Source organism: Larus michahellis, chromosome 9, assembly GCF_964199755.1.
Source record: "Larus michahellis chromosome 9, bLarMic1.1, whole genome shotgun sequence".
In the NCBI taxonomy this organism is placed as follows: Eukaryota; Metazoa; Chordata; class Aves; order Charadriiformes; family Laridae; genus Larus; species Larus michahellis.
Genome location: NC_133904.1, coordinates 38,991,888 through 39,011,157, shown reverse-complemented (window position 1 = coordinate 39,011,157; position 19,270 = coordinate 38,991,888). Strand labels below are relative to the sequence as shown.

Here is a 19,270-nt window from a genome sequence, read left to right as displayed (position 1 = left end):
ATCAGTAGGTTCTAAAGTCCTTTATAAAGGAAAGGAAGATTAATAATCCATTCTGCAGATGAGAGGAATAAATAGCAGAGCAAGCTGTACATAAAATCAACCTCGTGCTGGTTCAGTGTTCTGTACATTGAGCAATGCAGTCTCCTAGGACATACAGGAAAACTTCAGTGAGAGTTAGAACAGGGATTTTATTCCATACATTATAATAAAAGGGGTTTTTCTTCATTGAAACTGATTTATCCTTCAGTCTTACAGCTAGTCTGAACTGCAAGAAAAGTGTCATAGAAGTCTGAAACGTATAAAATAGAAATAAAATTGTAGAAAAAAAAGACAGCTGCGTCTCAGTTCACTTATGCTGCTACGTATAATGAATTCAAAAGTTTTTAACAGTAATTTCTGGTAAATTTGAAGAAGTCCCTGTTCACAAAGATGTGGTTTGTTGTTTTTTTTCCTTCCCTCATAACTGTACTTTTACCTGTCTTGCAACTCTAGGAACAGAAAACAAAGGTTACAGTCTTACAAAACAAGTGTGTATTTGACCTTGAAGATTGAGTGAGCTACACATTCTGTATAGAGTGTTTAAAATCCTAGCAAATGAATTTTGGTTTTAAGAGTCCTTTGAACCACTATTCATGACCTAAAACTAAAACTTGCAAAATGGTTAACTGGTTTTATTTATTTTTTTAATTCAAGACAAAAACCACATAATTGCACTTAAGGTTTCAGGTTTTTTATCATAATGTTGAGAATTTAATGATCTATGAAAATATATCTTATGCAGTCTATTCTCTTTACTGAAAAAGGTTAGCATCTGAAGTTGAAAATTTTGAACAATGGGTGAGTGTTCCTCAGTAAATATGGAGTTATTTCTCCTCACCTCCCATGGCAAGATTAAAAAAACCAAAGACAACTATCCATACCCTCTGAAAAATTAGACGTGGCATTTAAATGCTGTGGTTTTCTAAAAAGGCCTGATAATCATAGAATCATAGAATCATAGAATTGTTGAGGTTGGAAGGGACCTTTAAGATCATCGAGTCCAACCTTTAGCCTACCCTGACAAGAGCCACTTCTAAACCATGTCCCTCAGTGCCCCATCTACTCTTTTTTTAAACACCTCCAGAGATGGTGAATCCACCACCTCCCTGGGCAACCTATTCCAATGTTTTATAACCCTTTCAGTGAAAAAATGTCTCCTAATATCTAATCTAAACCTCCCCTGACGTAACTTGAACCCGTTTCCCCTCGTCCTATCACTTGTCACCAGGGAGAAGAGGTCAGCCCCCATCTCTCTACAACCTCCTTTCAGGTAGTTGTAGAGGGTGATAAGGTCTCCCCTCAGCCTCCTCTTCTCCAGGCTAAACAACCCCAGCTCCCTCAGTCGTTCCTCATAAGGTTTGTCCTCCAGGCCCCTCACCAGCTTTGTAGCCCTTCTCTGGACACGCTCCAACACCTCAATGTCCCTCTTGTAGCGAGGGGCCCAAAACTGAACGCAGTACTCGAGGTGGGGCCTCACCAGTGCCGAGTACAGGGGGATGATCACTTCCCTAGTCCGGCTCACCACACTATTCCTGATACAGGCTAGGATGCTGTTGGCCTTCTTGGCCACCTGGGCACACTGCTGGCTCATATTCAGCCGGCTGTCAACCAACACCCCCAGGTCCTTTTCTGCTGGGCTGCTTTCAAGCCACTCTGCCCCAATCCTGTAGCGCTGCATGGGGTTGTTGTGACCCAAGTGCAGGACCCGGCATTTGGCCTTGTTGAACCTCATACCATTGGTCTCAGCCCATCGGTCCAGCCTGTCCAGATCCCTCTGCAGAGCCAACCTACCCTCAAGCAGATCAACACGCCCGCCCAGTTTAGTGTCATCTGCGAACTTACTGAGGGTGCATTCAATCCCTTCATCCAGATCATTGATAAAGATATTAAAGAGAACCGGCCCCAGCACCGAACCCTGGGGGACACCACTTGTGACTGGACACCAACTGGATTTAACTCCATTTACCACCACTCTCTGGGCACGGCCATCCAGCCAGTTTTTTACCCAGCGAAGAGTACACCTGTCCAGGCCATGAGCAGCCAGTTTCTCCAGGAGAATGCTGTGGGAAACAGTGTCAAAAGCTTTGCAAAAATCCAAGTAGATAACATCCACAGCTTTTCCCTCATCCACTAAGTGGGTCACCTTATCATAGAAGGATATTAGGTTAGATAGGCATGACCTGCCCTTCACAAACCCATGCTGACTGGGCCTGATCACCCTGTTCTCCTGCATGTGCCGTGTAATGGCACTGAGGAGGATCTGTTCCATGACCTTCCCAGGCACCGAGGTCAGACTGACTGGCCTGTAGTTCCCCGGATCCTCCTTCCGGTCCTTCTTGTGGATGGGTGTCACATTTGCTAACCTCCAGTCAGCTGGGACCTCCCCGGTTGTCTGGGACTGCTCATAAATGATACCAAGTGGCCTGGCGAGCACCTCCGCCAGCTCTTTCAATACCCTTGGGTGGATCCCATCCGGCCCCATAGATTTGTGCACCTCCAGGTGCTGAAGCAGGTCCCTCACCATTTCCCTTTGGATTAGAGGGGCTTCATTCTGCTCCCCATCCCTGTCTTCTAGTTCAGGGGTCTGGGTGCTCAGGGAACAACTGGTCCTACTGCTGAAGACTGAGGCAAAGACTTCATTAAGTACCTCAGCCTTTTCCTCATCCTTGGTCACTATGTTGCCGGCCCCATCTACTAGAGGACAGAGATAATCCTTAGTCCTCTTCCTATTGCTAATATATTTATAGAAGCTTTTTTTGTTGTCCTTGACAACAGAAGCCAGGTTTAGCTCCAGCTGGGCTTTAGCCCTCCTGATTTTTTCCCTACATAGCTTAACTACCTCTTTGTAGTCCTCTTGAGTGGCCTGCCCTTCCTTCCAGAGGCCATAGATCCTCTTTTTTTCCCTAAGTTGTAACACTAGCTCCCTGTTTAGCCAGGCCGGCCTTTTTCCCCGACGGCTTGTCTTCTGGCACATGGGGACAGCCTGCTCCTGCGCCTTTAAGACTTCCTTCTTGAAAATCATCCAGGCTTCCTGGGCTCCTTTGCCCTGGAGGACTGCCTCCCAGGGGACTTTGTCAACCAGGCTCCTGAAAAGCCCAAAGTCCGCCCTCCAGAAGTCCAAGGTAGCAGTTCTGCTGACCCCTCTCCTTGCTTCTCGCAGAATTGAAAACTCTATCATTTCATGGTCACTGTTCCCAAGACAGCCTCCAACCTTCACATCCCCCACAAGACCTTCCCTATTTACAAACAACAGATCCAGCAGGGCACCTTCCCTAGTTGGCTCTCTCACTAGCTGTGTCAGGAAGTTATCCCCAGCACATTCCAGGAACCTTCTAGACTGTTCCCTCCCTGCTGTATTGTATTCCCAGCAGATGTCCGGCAAATTGAAGTCCCCCACGAGGACAAGAGCTCGCGATCTTGAGACTTCTCCCAGCCGTTTATAGAATATTTCATCTGCCTCCTCATCCTGATTGGGCGGTCTATAACAGACTCCTACTACGATATCCGCCTTGTTAGCCCTGCCCCTGATTCTTACCCATAAACACTCAACCCCATTATCACCATCATTAAGTTCAAAGCATTCGTAACACTCCTTAACATACAGGGCCACACCCCCGCCTCTCCTTGCTTGCCTATCCTTCCTGAAGAGCCTATAGGCATCCATGGCAGCACTATAGCTATGTGAGTCATCCCACCACGTTTCTGTGATGGCAACCACATCATAGTTTCCCTGCTGCACGATGGCCTCCAGCTCGTCCTGCTTATTCCCCATGCTGCGTGCATTAGTGTAGATGCACTTCAGTTGGGTTAATTGTCCTGCCACTTTCTTGGGCGGACAGGCCCTGATTTGCACCTGGTCATTCTCGGACACTACTGTAGCTACCAAATTATCACTACTCCTTGTGTCTATGCTGCCACACAATTCACTATCCCCCACCATCGCTGGGGCAGGCTGCAAGACCCTGCTATCACTTATACCCATGAGCACTGCTATGTTGTTCCCAGGCACCACTTTTGTGATCCTGGTTTCGTCCCCATCCCCCATCAAACCTAGTTTAAAGCCTTATGGATAAGCCCTGCTAATTCTTGTCCCAGTCTCTTTCTTCCCCTTCGGGTTAGGCTTCCCCCGCCTGATGCCAGCATGCCTGGTTTCCTGTAGATCAGCCCATGTTCAAAAAAGCCAAAGTCCTGCCGGACGCACCAGTCGCGGAGCCAGGAGTTAATTTGCTGGCTCCTCCTATTTATCCCCTCGTCTACCCCTGCAAATGATGGGATAGAGGAGAACACTATTTGTGCTCCCGATCCCTTAACCAGCCGTCCCAGGGCCCTAAAGTCATTCTTCATTGCCCTCAGACTTCTGGTACCTACTTCGTCACTGCCTACCTGAAATATCAGTATCAATATAATGTTCTTCCTCTTTGGCTTAATGGTATTTTTCAAAGTGGCCAAAAAAGTCCAGCATAGTTCAGAGTAGGAAAAAAATCTCCCCATCAGTTTATGAATTATAACTCATTCTGTTTAGCATATCATTGGGTTTCGGCTCCAGGCAATAGCTATTCTATTGTTTGTAGTAACATTTTTAGCTTCAGCTCCACTGATTTTACAACAGCATAATCAACAACTAGTATACTAAAAGACCTGAACAAAACATCACAAATTTTACATCAAAGTCATGTTAGGGACAACATAAAAGTAATGGAATATATAATGAGAAGTGAGCTGAATTTCAAATATTTCACACCCAAATGCCTTTGGCTACCCAGTGTACACCCCAATAGAACAGGCTAGTAGGAATAGTAGGATAATAGGCAATGAAATTCTACTGTAAGACCAGCATCTCCAAAGCAATAGCAAAAAGCTAACTTTGGGAGGTAAGCACAAACAAGAATAAAATAAGATGCCATAGCATTTCCTTCACTTTCTAAACAGCTGAAAAGGAAACTGTCAGGTAATCCTAACATGTAGGCTCATCAACATGCAGACTGTGCAGAGATCAGTCAAACCTCTCTAAGCCTTGGCCGCTGATCATCTCTGAGTTGTGATGATTCATTTTAAAGATCAAAGTGAACAGCCTCTTGAAGGAGCGCCAACTAAGTCCATTAACATTCCTCCTCCTGAGAATCTCTTTTTGTACAAAGCTCAAAATGCAGCCAAAGTCGTCATGCATTCAGATGATCAGCAGGTTAGAAATATATATGGCACTGAGATAATCATTTAGGGGTTACAAAGATAGGTATGGAAGGAAATATATTCTGCGCTCATGTTAACACATTTAATATTGGAGAGGGATTCCAAACAGTTTGAAAACAGAAGATTATGCCAGAATTTTGCAGAGTAAGAGGAGTTTAAATGTAAGAGCTAACAGGAGTTTAAATTTTACATGCAAATCCTCATGAGAAATGATTCATAAGTGTACTCTACCTTTCTGTTGTTGCATTACCTTCATTGGCATTAATTTGTGTTTTCCCCTGATAGCCGAGACTAAAAACTGACTGCAGGTAAAAGATTAGAAGGGACAGAATTAGAGTTCCTTTACTGGCATTAACCCTGCCCTCATTTATTTATGGGTGAAGCTTTGCGGTTTAACAAACACAGGCATTAGCAGGTTAATGAGTAGATACTCAGAGTTTTCTTGTGTGGTCTGATATTTGCTGTACAAAATTCAAATTGTGAGCTGAAGATGCAATAATTAATTTTGTCATAGGTTTTTCTAGAGCACTCATCATCTGGATTCTAGATTGGGGGGGTATTTTTTAAGGAAACGGAAACTTTAGATTCACTTCATTATCATCTGCCTCTTGATTACACAGTTAACTGAAGTATTGTCTTTTTAAAATTTTCCTAGTCAAATTAGCAATAAGGACTCACTCATTTTGGCTGTGAACTATTTTACTTTTCAAAGTAAGGATCGTGACACTTATTGAAGAAGAATATGATATTAATGAGAGTACTTTAACTTACGAAAGTAAAAATTTGTGGGATTTAAGTAATATAGCCAGCTGATTTGAGAGACCATCCAACATCTGAATTAATATCGGTGATAAATTATTTCACAGTAAAATTATTTGTACTCAGTAGGAAATTAAATTGTGATAATATGATAAAAGCGTTAAAGAAACAGATCTCTTATCTACGCCTACATATGTTGTATGAAATCACTGAGTAGTTATTTTTCATAGTGTTATCTATAACTTATTCTACTCTATACATGGAATGAAGTCATGTTGCTTATTTAGTACAAGTTACAGACTTCATTAACTTTATATTAAAAGTTAATACCCTATCCTACCCCCCTCAATAAGTGAATAGTGAAGGAGTGCTAGAACAGCTGCTCAGTGATAGCATTATCTGTAATAAGCAACTCTCTCTACCAAGATTCAGTTTTATAAATGTAGATTAATTCAGTTAAATGATTGTACAGTACAAACTAAGTATTGTTTGTAAACTAAGAATGAGTTTGCCGTTTTCTGTCTTAATCGGGGGTTTGGGACTGTATTATATAGAAATACAAGTTGGTCAGGAAGGTCAAATACATTATTAGTTACACCTTGACACAACAGGAAAAGGCTATAAATACAAAGTGAAAGTGAGAGATATGTGGGGGTTTTATCTCAGCTTGGTATTATGTTGTGTAAATAATGTAGAAGGTTGAGATCCCAATCCAGTTATGTCAGATAAGCATATCTAAAGTGAACTGTCTATGGCATCATGTATTACCATCGCACAGAAATGAATCACAGTGGAGATACCTAAGATGTTTCTTAGTGATCTTAGTATCTTCTAGTGATTATTATTGTACCTGCTGAATAACTTGGTTTTTTCTGCCAAATTCATGAAGAACTGCCTAAATTGGAGATCCAGTAAACTAACTAAAAGTGCACTTAAGTAAGTAACTACAGTCCTTCAAGTCTTAGCATGAAGCATGAGCATAAATGCAGACAAAAATCTCTTCCTGTTTCACAAACAGGTCCATCATTGCTAACAGACAGATAATCCTCCTTTTTCCAGGAAGGCAGAAAAACCAAGCAGGTCTTTGAGACTTTTTGCCAGCATTAAGATACTGAAATAGATATGCAAGGATGTTAAATGAGATGGCCATGTTAATTTTGGCCATGTCACTTGGCCAAAATTAACTGTCTGTCCCTCAAATTATCATAACTTTAACCTGTAGAAACAATTCACTGTTTTTCTTTAGAAACCTGTAAACAAAATAGAGAAAATGTGTGCAATGTCAGAACATTTTCTGCTCGGCCTCGGGAGACATGATTCTGAAGAACTAGAAATTGATTTAAAAGATAAAGTCCAGTATTCACACATTTCCAGGAAAAATAATGCCATATTCTGCCCTGTGCAAGTCTGTATATCGTAATTTAAAAAATCTTGTCTGGGTACACGAAATTAAGAAACATGCTCTGTACAAAATTGTCACTACATAGATCTATAACGTAACTTTTCTTCAGTATAATTTTGCTAAAGAAACAAACACATTTAAAAGCAAAACTCACAAAGGACTGAAGGCAACGATGTGGGAGTTTTTCTTGTGTTTCATAATTCAGGTGTTGGGTTAATGACATTTTTCTACTGAAGAAATAAGTAGAATTAACTTGGGATTTGGAAGAGGTGTAGAATAAAATTTTGTTTCAAAGGCCTGTTTTTCAGTCCTTGATATAACAATTTAACGTGGTCCTAGTCTTGTTATTTTCTTCCTAATAACTAAAGCACTCACTGAAAATGTGAAAGAGCATGAAGGACTTTTAGCTTAAGGCATCTGTTAGTCAATCAGTTTTGCTTTACTAGGTAAACAACACTCTCAATGTAAAAAAAAAAAAAGGAAAGCAAAAAGGTTTATTTCTATGTTATAAACACCTCTTGAGATAGGAAAGTCATCACTACAATTACATTTGACCTTTACTTCTTGAACTCCAGGGAAAATAATCACAATTCATAGAGTTAATTAAAAATACACAATGTGGCAGAAAATTGAAAACTGTTTGAAAATAAAGAGAGAAAATTTTATTTGGTAAGTAAAGCTCCAGGTGCAGCTGTTTCTCAGACAAATAGAATTTTTTAAAAAATCCCTGGTGTTATGATTATAGTAATAGCTATTATTCTGCAATTTCCCAAATTTTCCAGTCTCTTCATTACTATGGTATAACCCTACTGTTAAAATTACATCTGTTGATAAACTAGATGTTCCAGAGATTGGCCTGAAGTGTAAGTTGATATTTTGCAAATATGATAGTTTTTTCCTGATATTAAAATACAGGTATGTACATACACACATAAAGATACAGAGTTTGTGTATGTCCATCTTGAAATGTAACCATCAGGCTTAATGTAGACCCCAATGCAACACTGCTGATTTGATTTGATTTCTCTTAAGAGATTTAAAATATATTAGTAGAATTATCTATTTGCCCATATGGGGAGGTTTCTGATTCTTTTATAACATTGTTACTTTAGCATTCATTGCTCATAATAAAACAGACAGAAGAGCTACAGCCAAAGGGCTTAGTCAGAATTGGGATCTCAATAAGCTATTCACTAAATAAACCAGAGACAGTGCCTGTCAAGGAAATTTATAACTGCAGATTGTGTGCCTTATATCAAAGCGCAGCGTACTCATAGCACTCTAATAAGGAAGTAAACAACACTGAGGGTCAGATCAGAGGGCTGCAACATTCTGCTCTCTACAGGGAAAATAAGGGTTGAATTAAATCCTCTATTGGTAGTACTGCCACAGGTAGGGGTGTGTTTTACTCTTTAGACATACAGCTGTTCTGGAAAACCATTTCCCAGCTTATTGTCACAGAGGCCTCTTATTGATCACAGCAAAACAACACTGTGATTGATCCTTCTTGTCTGTAGTATTTCCAATATGCTCATAAACTAAAAGTCTGGGTACCATTTATGTGGAAGTTAATGGGACAGTATGCTTGAGCCTAGGTTACTCAATATACGTACAGTGTTATAGAACAGACTCCAGCCTCTTTAAGTCTACTCGTTTTACTGCAAAGGATCGGCAAACAACTTAAATAGTATTGCACATAAAAATATTACTTGATAAACCTATCACAATATATACACATCTCCATTGAATCATACTGATTTTATACCTTTTTCCATCCTGGCCTTAGGAGTATAGTAGCTGTCATATTTATCACCTCAGTGTTCAATGCCGTCTTCTGTTATTTCAAGTCTTACCTCCTTTTCTGTCAGGCTGTGTTCCAGATCCTATATTTATGCTTGCCCTTGAGCTTCACGGCAGCAACTGGGAGGCCTTTATTCCTCTTAAGACTGTAGCTCTCCTGCTGACACATGTTCTATGCAAACATGCAATCTTTTCTCTAAATAAAATCAGTCTTTGCCTGGCAGAGCTTACCACATTAGCATGTAACTCAAGAAGTGGGAAATTTAGCAAGGAATGGAGGACAGAAAAAAAAAGTAAAACTGATGCTTGGCAAGGCAATAGAATAAAGTTTGTACGTTATGTAGTCGGCACCAAAGCAACTGCTCTTGTACTTCTTGTGAAATCTGTGCTTAGTTCTCTGAAACTGTCTTTCTGTTACCACGAACCATTTTATTGAGAGTCATGAACTTTCTGACAGGTCTGCCACATCAAATGTTGATAGAAGACAGGACAAACCATCTTCATCAGCAGCATAAGGCTGAACTCTTTCTCAGAGCTTCCACTTTTTGTGATAGCTTGGGCAACAAGGTTAGGAAAATGAATTTCACATCAAAAATGCCTCTTGTTAAGTGAAAGAAAGGAATATAGGAAAAAAAGAGTAAAAATTAGCTAATATTTGTCAATATTAATGATGAAGAGGACACAGAAAATTAAATGAAATAGTTATGAAAGTAGTATTATCTAGAATTTGTTCTGAAGGAATGACAATATATTTTTCTTAATGTTGCTGATGCCCTGCTTGTTGGATGTGTGTAGTGTGCTCATGCATCTACCTGCACTAATGCATACTTGAAACGTGAAAAAGCAACATCTAATACAAACCATAGGTACAGCACAGATATTATTTGAACAGGAAGGGGCAAGGCAGCCATCACTTCATATAAGTTATGCAAAATTACATATGGCTTCAGGCCCTACCAATTAGCCAGTGAATGAGAGGCCCTTTAATTTCTTCCTCTCTATTCCTCAGAGATCCACCCTTGCAAACACACTTGAAGTAAAGAGAGTGTAGAAAATGAAGCCAAAGGAGGGGAAGATGAACTGTGTAGAGATAAAGAATAACACCGAAGTCAATATGGAGCAGAATTGTCCACAATTTTACCGTAAATTAATGTTTTTATTGAATGAAGCACTCCCTGTAATTTGAGGTCTGTTATTCCAACCACATACCAACTCTTGAAGAAGTTACAGAAATGACAGGAATTATGGTTGTACTCGATTCTTCCCTGAAGCAAACTCCTTCACTTTTAAAAATTAAATCTAGAGGCAAAAGAACACTTCTCTGTAGCACTAGTTTCATTTGGTTATTCACTTATTTCACCATGTCATTTTTTTTTTAATCAGTAAAATCATATCTGTTCTAAAATAAAAGAAAATGCGAACACTGTCACAATCTGTTTTTCACAAACCAGATATGATGAGGACCCCAAATATTCCTGTTACCGAAGAATAAACTCTGGGAATTAGAATACAGTCTAAGTTTTTCTCTGCATCATTAAGTCAACTTGCAGAGACAATCCAGCTGTATTCTGCAGCACTGATGAACTTTCCAGGGAAAGTAATGTATATGAGTTTAGTATGTTAGTTTTTCTTGTAAAATAGAAACAGCAATCTGTTCACCAAGCACAAACTATGATTCTCATAACAGACAGCTGTCCCAGTCCAAAAGAGGTTGCAGGGATGGACAGACAGAAAGGACAGAAGAACATCTAACGTGAAGAGTTCTCTTCCAGGGAGCAATGGGCAGTGCCTAGATGTGCATATGCCATTACTAAAATGGTTGTAAGAAGTGCCAACTGTAGAAATGACTAACGTTGGGTCAGAAAACACCCCTTTTATGGTACCTTCACTGTTTGGAAAACAATATTTGGAACTTAGAATAAAATCACAACATGTATACTTTATCAGTAAGGAATCTCGAGCAGACTCCCAAACAGCGTAAGCAATGTTTCTATGAATGTTCAGTTAAATCCTGAACCTGAATTCTAGTCTTACTGTCTTCACACTGCTTATCTCGATTTTTAACAGACTTCTAGTTAAGGAGTCAGTTAAGAGGAATATTATAGCATTGGTGAATGTAAAAAAAAAAAAAAGTATATCTGGAAAGTTAATAATTTTGCTTGTATTATAAACTCTCTTCTGAAAGAACAGTTGTTTCTTTGATGCAGAGAAACTTACTTGTTGACTTACAAGACCAATCCAGTTTACTCACAACAAATTTTGAGCAGAGTCTTTGCTCTTAATGAGCTGTATGCATACACATAATCTGCATATTAAGTATTATTCAGAAGTAACATTTTGAAATGTAGGTTCTATACAAATCAGCCTACAAGGAATAAAATATTGATTAAATATTTGTCTCTAGCAATTCACTGGTGTGTTTTTTTTATTAGTCATTACCTACATTTTTCCCAGACTTTAATCTGATACCATACCTGTGACAAAGGGAGTCATTCCAAAATGTTGCTGCAGTTGCTTCTTTTAAACTCACCTAATTATTAGTTCCAAACTTCTTCCCTTTCTGAAGACTCAAGGAAGTCTCTTCATCTCTTGCAAGCTCAGCTGCAGAGTGTGACAGAGCTATGCTGCTGGAAAGAAGACGACAGATGAAGACAATATTATTCGGATCTGAAAAAACTAAGTTGGACTTGCAACAGATGTGTTCAAAGCAGTCATTTTAAAAGTAAATGCAAGTCACTGTTCTAATACAATCACTTCAACATTAAACAGCATTGTTTAATCACAGCATTAATGGTATTTGTGACCCTCCAGATTCTGCAGTAACTTCCACTTCTGGATTGCCTTTCATGTTAAAAATACATGCTTTTTATAACAGTGAAATATAACAAATATTTAGTAAGAATAGAGAAGCAATGTATAAAAGTGGGGCACACTATAGATAAAGATTCTATAGCAGAAATCATTTTTTCACTGAGAAAATAACAAGAAAAAAAAAAAATCTGTTCTACGTTCTATCAGGCCAAATCTACTATAGCTCTGTGTGATTTACATCAGTGGAGCTGCAACATCAAAGTCTCCTTCTCTGGTACTTCATAACATGAACTGTGTCCATTAATTAATAGAATTGGACTTGGCCTTAAGAAGCACCAGTTTATACAAATTTTGAAGGCCGAGACATTGTCTGGAAAGGAATTCTCTTGCATTAATATATTTATACAACACAGATTAACTCGGCTGCAAGATACTGAAAAATGAATAAAGGTAGTTATTAGCACATACTACTTGTCTAGGAATTGTGGATCAGTCTACTTTGCAATACCCTTCTACACAGGAAAAAAAAAATTAAAAATCAAGCTTTGTTTACATTTGTACCATTGTATAATTTTTTATTGGTTTCTTCATATGTATTAGAATACTCTATTCTTCATGCTATGAAAAGGAAATATATTCAGAACAGCTGCAAAACATTGCAAAGAATTATTGTCTTAAAGCTGGCACTGATTTCAATCAAATAGAACATTCTCTATTTCATCTAACAACCAGCATAGCTAAGGATCAGGAAAAAACCAACCAGCTAAACATTCCAGATGCATTACTTTATTTCAGCACCCCATTTTGGTGAAAAAATAGCACACATGTTCATATACATCAGAAAGCATACATAGTGATAAGTAGGGAAAATTAATTCAATAAACAGGATGCGGGAACTGTCACATTTGGTCATTTTAATTTAGATCAGCTTATTTGGCAGGAAGCTTTCACTAAGATGTCAAGTTGTAGCATGTACTTTGCTGGTGACAACTGGAATACGTCAGGTACATGGACTGGCTTTTCCTCTCCTTAATTTCACTTAGTTCCACAAAAACAAAAACATTATCTGCTTGTTTTGCCAAATGACACTTGCCTTCTTGCCATTGAACGACAATTAAATTTCATTCACAGAAATAACATTTGAGTGTGTGCCCAATATAGATTGTTTCTTCCTGGATAAACTTTCATAAAATCATATAAAGAAAGCTATGGGTCTTGTATGAAGATTGTTCCCTATTGAGACTGTAGGACAGACCCTTAGACAATACAAGAGATGCAAAAACTAAACAAATACTGAAAGACACTTGTACCACAATTGCCTTTAGCAACCTAAACCTGACTCCTGTTTTAGTATGTCTTGTGGTCTTGCTTCCACTACAGGTGTTCACAGGTCCAGAAAATACAGAATTAAAACTGATTTTTCTCCAGCCAAGGAAATCTGGTAGCATCACTTCTTATAAAAAACGTGACAGAGGTGGCAAACCTTTAAAGGTCATCTAGTCCAACTCCCCTGCAGCAAGCAAGGACATCTTCAACTAGATCAAGTTGCTCAGACCCTGTCCAACCTTGCCTGGAATGTTTCCAGGGATGAGGCATCTACCACCTCTCTGGGCTCCACTGTTTCACCACCCTTATCATAAAAAAATTCTTCCTTAGATCTGATCTAAATCTGCCCTCTTTTATTTTAAAACCATTACCCCTTGCACTATTACGACTGGCCCTGATAAAAAGTTTGTCCCCATCTTTCCGGTAGGCCCGCTTTAGGTACTGGAAGGCCGCTATAAGGTCTCCCTGGAGCATTTTCTTCTCCAGGCTGAACAACCCCAGCTCTCTCAGCCTGTCTTCATAGCAGAGGTGCTCCAGCCCTCTGATCATTTCTGTGGCCTTTTGTGGCCTGTGGACCTGCTCCAACAGGTCCATGTCCTTCCTGTGCTGAGGGCTCCAGAGCTGGATGCAGCAGTCCAGGTGGAGTCTCACCAGAGCAGAGGGGCAGAATCACCTCCCTCACCCTGCTGGCCATGCTTCCTTTGATGCAGCCCAGGATATGGTTGGCATTCTGGGCAGCAAACGCACATTTCTGGCTCGTGTACAGCTTTTCATCCACTAGTACCCACAAGACCTTCTTGCTGGGGCTGCTCTCAATCCCTTCATCCTCCAGCCTGTAACAATGCTGGGAATTGCCCTAAACCAGGTGGAAGACCCTGCATTTGGCCTTGTTGAACCTCATGAAGGTCACATGGGCCCAGTTCTCAAGCCTGTCCGGGTCCCTTTGGATGACATCCCATCCCTCAGGCGTGTCAACCGCGTCACTCAGCTCAGTGTCATCTGCAAACTTGCTGAGGGTGCACTCGATCTCACTGTCTACGTCACTGATGAAGATGTCCCCTTGAGGGACACCACTTGTCGCCAATCGCCATCTGAACATCGAGCCATTGACCACTACACTCTGGATGTGACCATCCAACCAACTCCCCATCCACCAAACAGTCCATCCATCAAATCCATATCTCTCCAATTTAGAGAGAAGGATGTTGTGGGGGACCGTGTCAAAGGCCTTACAGAGTTCTATGTAGATGACATCTGCAGCTCTTCCCTTGTCCACTGATGTAGTCACTCCACAATAGAAGGCCCCTAGATTGGTCAGACAGGACTTGCCCTTGGTGAAGCCATGACGGCTGTCTCAAATCACCTCTCTGTCCTCCATGTACTCTAGCATAGCTTCTAGGAGGATCCGTTCCATGATCTTCCCAGGCACAGAGGTGAAGCTGACAGGTTGATAGTTCCCCGGGTTGGTCTTTCTAACCTTTTTAAGAAAAACTTGACGACTTCTCTTAAGCACTTTCATAATACCTTGCTTAAACTATTTCCAAAAAACACTTTTAATTTTAGCTTGGAATGGAATTTTATTTAAAAAAAAAAAAAAAGGAAAAGGTCAAATTAACAAATTTGAAAATTAATTTTTAGGTCAAATTCCATAAGTCTGAAACGATACATTGGAGATTATTTGTAAATTTTTTCTGTTTCAAGCCTCCAAACACCTCCATTTAACCACCACCCCCCAATCAATTTTTCCACTCAGGTCTATTTCCAATGCAATTTCCTAGAGGTCAGCTTAGACATATATAGAATATATATCATTGTAACCTGAGCAACAAACTATAAGACATGAAACTGCTAGCAGAGCTAGTAATTTTTCTCTACAATTGACCTTTCAGTCCTCCATCTATTTCGAATTTCTGTTTAAACACATAGCCAGGGTTATTCTCACTCAGCTACTCTCTATGTATTTTACAGTTTTTATCACATTTTTAACATAGTTCTTTTCAAATAAAGTCTTACAAAGTACACTTATATAAAAATATTCTTGAATTCTTCATCAGATTTAAAAATTACAAGATCCAGCCATTTTCAGAAGCCGTATATTCTTTGCTATACTATAATCAGTTTTAAGGTAATTGGACTAGTTTTAGTTTCAAAACCGTCACAGAAATGGAAGGAATTAAACTGATTGCTGCTGAATTGGCCATTAGTTCTCCATAGAAAAATAATAAAGGAATGATAGTTTTAATATGAATGTTTCAGAAGTAGTTCGATATAAAATTTGAAGTATTTTTGCTTGTGGTAAGAGAAAACCATTTTGCACCTATGGGGAAACATTATCACAGGTCACATGGGAGAAAACACAATCCAAACATAGCTTAACTTCACCACAAAGAACTTGACCAACACTGTCTTTTTATCCTCCATCACAAATGTTATGTTTAAAGAGCCCTGCTCAAAATAAAAGATTGTAACTTAAATTAGAGAACCTATAACATATTTTATAAATTTGCCAAGCATGGATCACAAGTATGGACTACCACTGATTACAGTGGTAGCTTACACTAAACATGACATTGTATAATCACAGGCACAGTTATATAACTTTTCTAAGATATAATTACACACCCCAATTTCATCACTTGCCCTCAGTCAGGAAATAAAATACCTTTTATGAAAGGAGAAGATCGAATTCAGCTTTGCTGACTGCACAAAGATGAAAGTAATTTTTAGAGAAGTAATCAAGAAAGACGATAGCTGTTTGCCTCCAGGTTTTCCTTAGCCTTCTACCAGCATGACTATTTCTCCTGTATATTTTGTACCCTGGTATCAGAAGGTACCACCGTTCGTCCCACACCTGTCAAGAGTATGCCCATTGTGTCAATATCTTCATGTTAAAATAGGTATATTTATCAATAACTGATTTTTATTTTACTAAGGTTGTCTTATAGGTAAATAAGCTAATATATAAAAATTGGAAATTATCTGATATCATGCAGCAGCCTGGGTGAACTGGAGCAGTCCAGGGATCCACAGTGGACAAGTAATGTTCAAACGTGACTCTCTCTTAGGGTTCCTGCCCTGGACTCTAATTAGGAAACTCGGTTCCTGATTCCAGCTCCAGATGGTCTGTATTCATATGTAAAAACAATCCTCTATATGCATTTAAAGGTCAATCACAGTATTTTTTTAAGTTTAACAATCCCTCATTTAAAAAAAAATAAAATCCATAAGTTATCAGAAAACAGTTCTATTTGGTACGACCGGTTCTCTATCCAGAAAAAGCCACATTTTTGTTGAAACAAAACAACAAAGCAATCAACCTGAAAGCCCAGTGGTTGAAAACTTCTTTTAAATGATGAAAAGCCATTATTTTCTACAGAAAATACTTATTTTTCACATTAAGTGTTTTTTATCCAAAATTCAAGTATCTTTCAAAACACAACAGGAAGATAATTTGGCCAGCACTAGCGAGGATGTTTTTTTAGAGACATAAATATAGGTTCACAGCAGCGAGAGAAGAAACGGGCCCTATATCCAGAACTACCTCAAAGAAGGAGCTCTGAGTAACTTCTGATTCAGGAACTGTCAAGTGTATTTCCACACACTTAGACTGTCCATAGTCCAGAAAGCTATCCAAGCTGAAGCCCGCAGTGTAAACACTTCCCCTTGTAACTTTCTAGTTTTAAACTAGAATTCTTCATTTATAATTTTGGTAGTTTACTAAGATGTCATATTTTTACATTAACTTTAATGATTTTCCAATACATACTGTGAAGCAGTTTGATTAATATTTTTGAGGAGGGAAATGTGAATTTGAAGAGTTATTGTTCAGGAAATCTTGAGGTTTCTTGCAGTAGCACAATATTTCTGCCATATGTTTTGCTTCCTTTGCTACAAGTAGGGAGCAGGTTGCTGTGGCAACTGAGTTACAGGCTGACTACAGAGCGGAGCGGTGTTGGCTGACAGTATGCAGCAGGATTACTGCCCTCCTTGAAGGAAGAGTGCCATATATTACGTTTCAGTTGTTTAAAAGAGGGTTAATTTTGACTCTGCAGTCGAGTTGTCACCTTGCTTATATTTACATCTTCTTAAAGGTCTGAAAAAGTCTCAGGAGCCAGCTGTCATGACAACAGCCTGGCGGTGGGGTCAATTAGATATTTGTTCCTGACTGTAAGTGGGACTGTAAAATTAAGGTAAATGAGTTCCTATCCTAGGAGAAAGGTTTGGTCCATAGTACAGATTTGATAAAACCGTCTTCATGCTTTTGTTTTTATTTTATTGTACTTCTGCAGGTCTCAGTTTAAAGGACAAAGTGGGGTCATGGACTGGACACTCAATAGTTTTACAGATACTATAGCATAAAGGAAATCATGTAGAAATTTCAGCAGCCTTACAAGTCTGCTACCTGATGGGCCACCTGACAAATTAAAAATTAAACAACGGTACACACCCACAAAAATCCCATTTAGCATTACCCAAGGATATTTCCACTTTACTCTTTGGGAAGGACTAGCAATTAAACTGTTCCTACAGACAAGTCAGACCAAGAGAATCAAAGTGAAAACGATATATAGATGAGTGTCTGCTCTTCTGAAAATGTCCATTCATAGGCTATGAACATGAAAAAGCACATCAGTTATCTCAGATGGGAGACCTCCTGAGCTGCCTCTAGGCTGGGCACTACTAGCATTCAGACACTGATCACAAGCCAAAGAGATCTTGGCTCTTGGCGCATCTTCAATGTCCTATTATATCAGTAACTTTTCAGTTTCAGTGCATAAGGAATATAAATAGGAAAAGTCTCACATAAGTTTTTGAAGAAAACATGGCTTTCCACTGAACTGATGACCCGCAGCTCCTTGTGAAGTCAACATTTAGGAGCTGCAAGTCAGTCAGTTGGTATCCAGGCAGTTTGGTAATTGCCATACAGTAGTGAATTCCTCAAAACGAGCAAGTTTCAGGCTAACCTGACTGTTTAATCATATATGTGCTTGATAAAGCACACAAAAATACAAGAATTAAACTTAAGAAGAAAGAGGGAAAATACACTCCAATTTAGGATGATTGTTTAAATTTCTTGTGCTGTGTCAGGAAAGGAAGTTCACTTTTCTTTCTGCTTTCAGGTTTCTCTTTGACAGCTATCAAAGTCCCTCCTTCATCATATTACCTTCATTTTATATATACTGCCCAACAACATATCACGTATTTATATTAAGCTTCAGGGCAAAATCCTAACCTCTCTGAAATAAGTGTTTTATCACTCAGCTTCCTACGGCCATAATTTATTTGCTGGAAAAGGTAAGACCAGTCTAGAGAATATGCAGGTGCCATCACTGTAACTAATGTACTCTCCCCAAGGTAAACAAAATCCTGACAATAACTTATTATTAACACTATTAACCTAACATTCCTTTAGCTCAAAAAAGGGCTTGCCTTCATTAAAATTGCATCCAAATATCACTTATCAAATTGGCAGATCTCATTAGTTAGATTTTGCCTTTAAAATCTAATCAGTATCTTAGTCCCAAATCATTTTTATGCTCCTTCCTCATTACAAAAACTACGATTTTCAACTTAATCAGTTTTACTACTTAGTTATATTTCATTAGACACAAAAAAGCTGTGAGAGTGTGGTAGTCTATTAAAGAAAACATTAAACGTAGAGCTTGGATTCTGAGAAATAAAGTGCTCTACAGGACTCCTAAGAGAAGAGACCAAAGGAAACATCATACTAACAGAAATTTGGGAACTATACCTTACAATATATTATTAGGCTTAAAATGCACTATGTTTAAAAGAACTGTCAAATTCATTCAAGTGGAGTTATTGCCAGTGAACCACTAAATTCACGCCTATTTTTCCTGTGTGCAAACCTCCTAAACCAACAAGAGTAGCATTCAAACCTCAGGTATGCATTCACACCAAAGGCTGATCATTTATGAACTC

General features: G+C 39.1%; 1 protein-coding gene across 3 annotated transcripts in view; it reads right to left on the bottom strand.

Annotated features, from left to right (window-relative positions):
• The window catches only part of TENM1 (teneurin transmembrane protein 1), a 995,213-nt gene that overhangs the window by 738,620 nt on the left and 237,323 nt on the right, over positions 1-19,270 (bottom strand). For 2 of the 3 annotated variants that reach the window (XM_074599879.1, XM_074599878.1), the window contains exon 2: positions 11,721-11,814. The gene's annotated coding sequence lies outside the window, so the exon portion shown is untranslated. Of the gene's footprint in view, positions 1-11,720; positions 11,818-19,270 lie in introns of all 3 variants that reach the window. The other variant, XM_074599876.1, reaches the window with a different exon arrangement.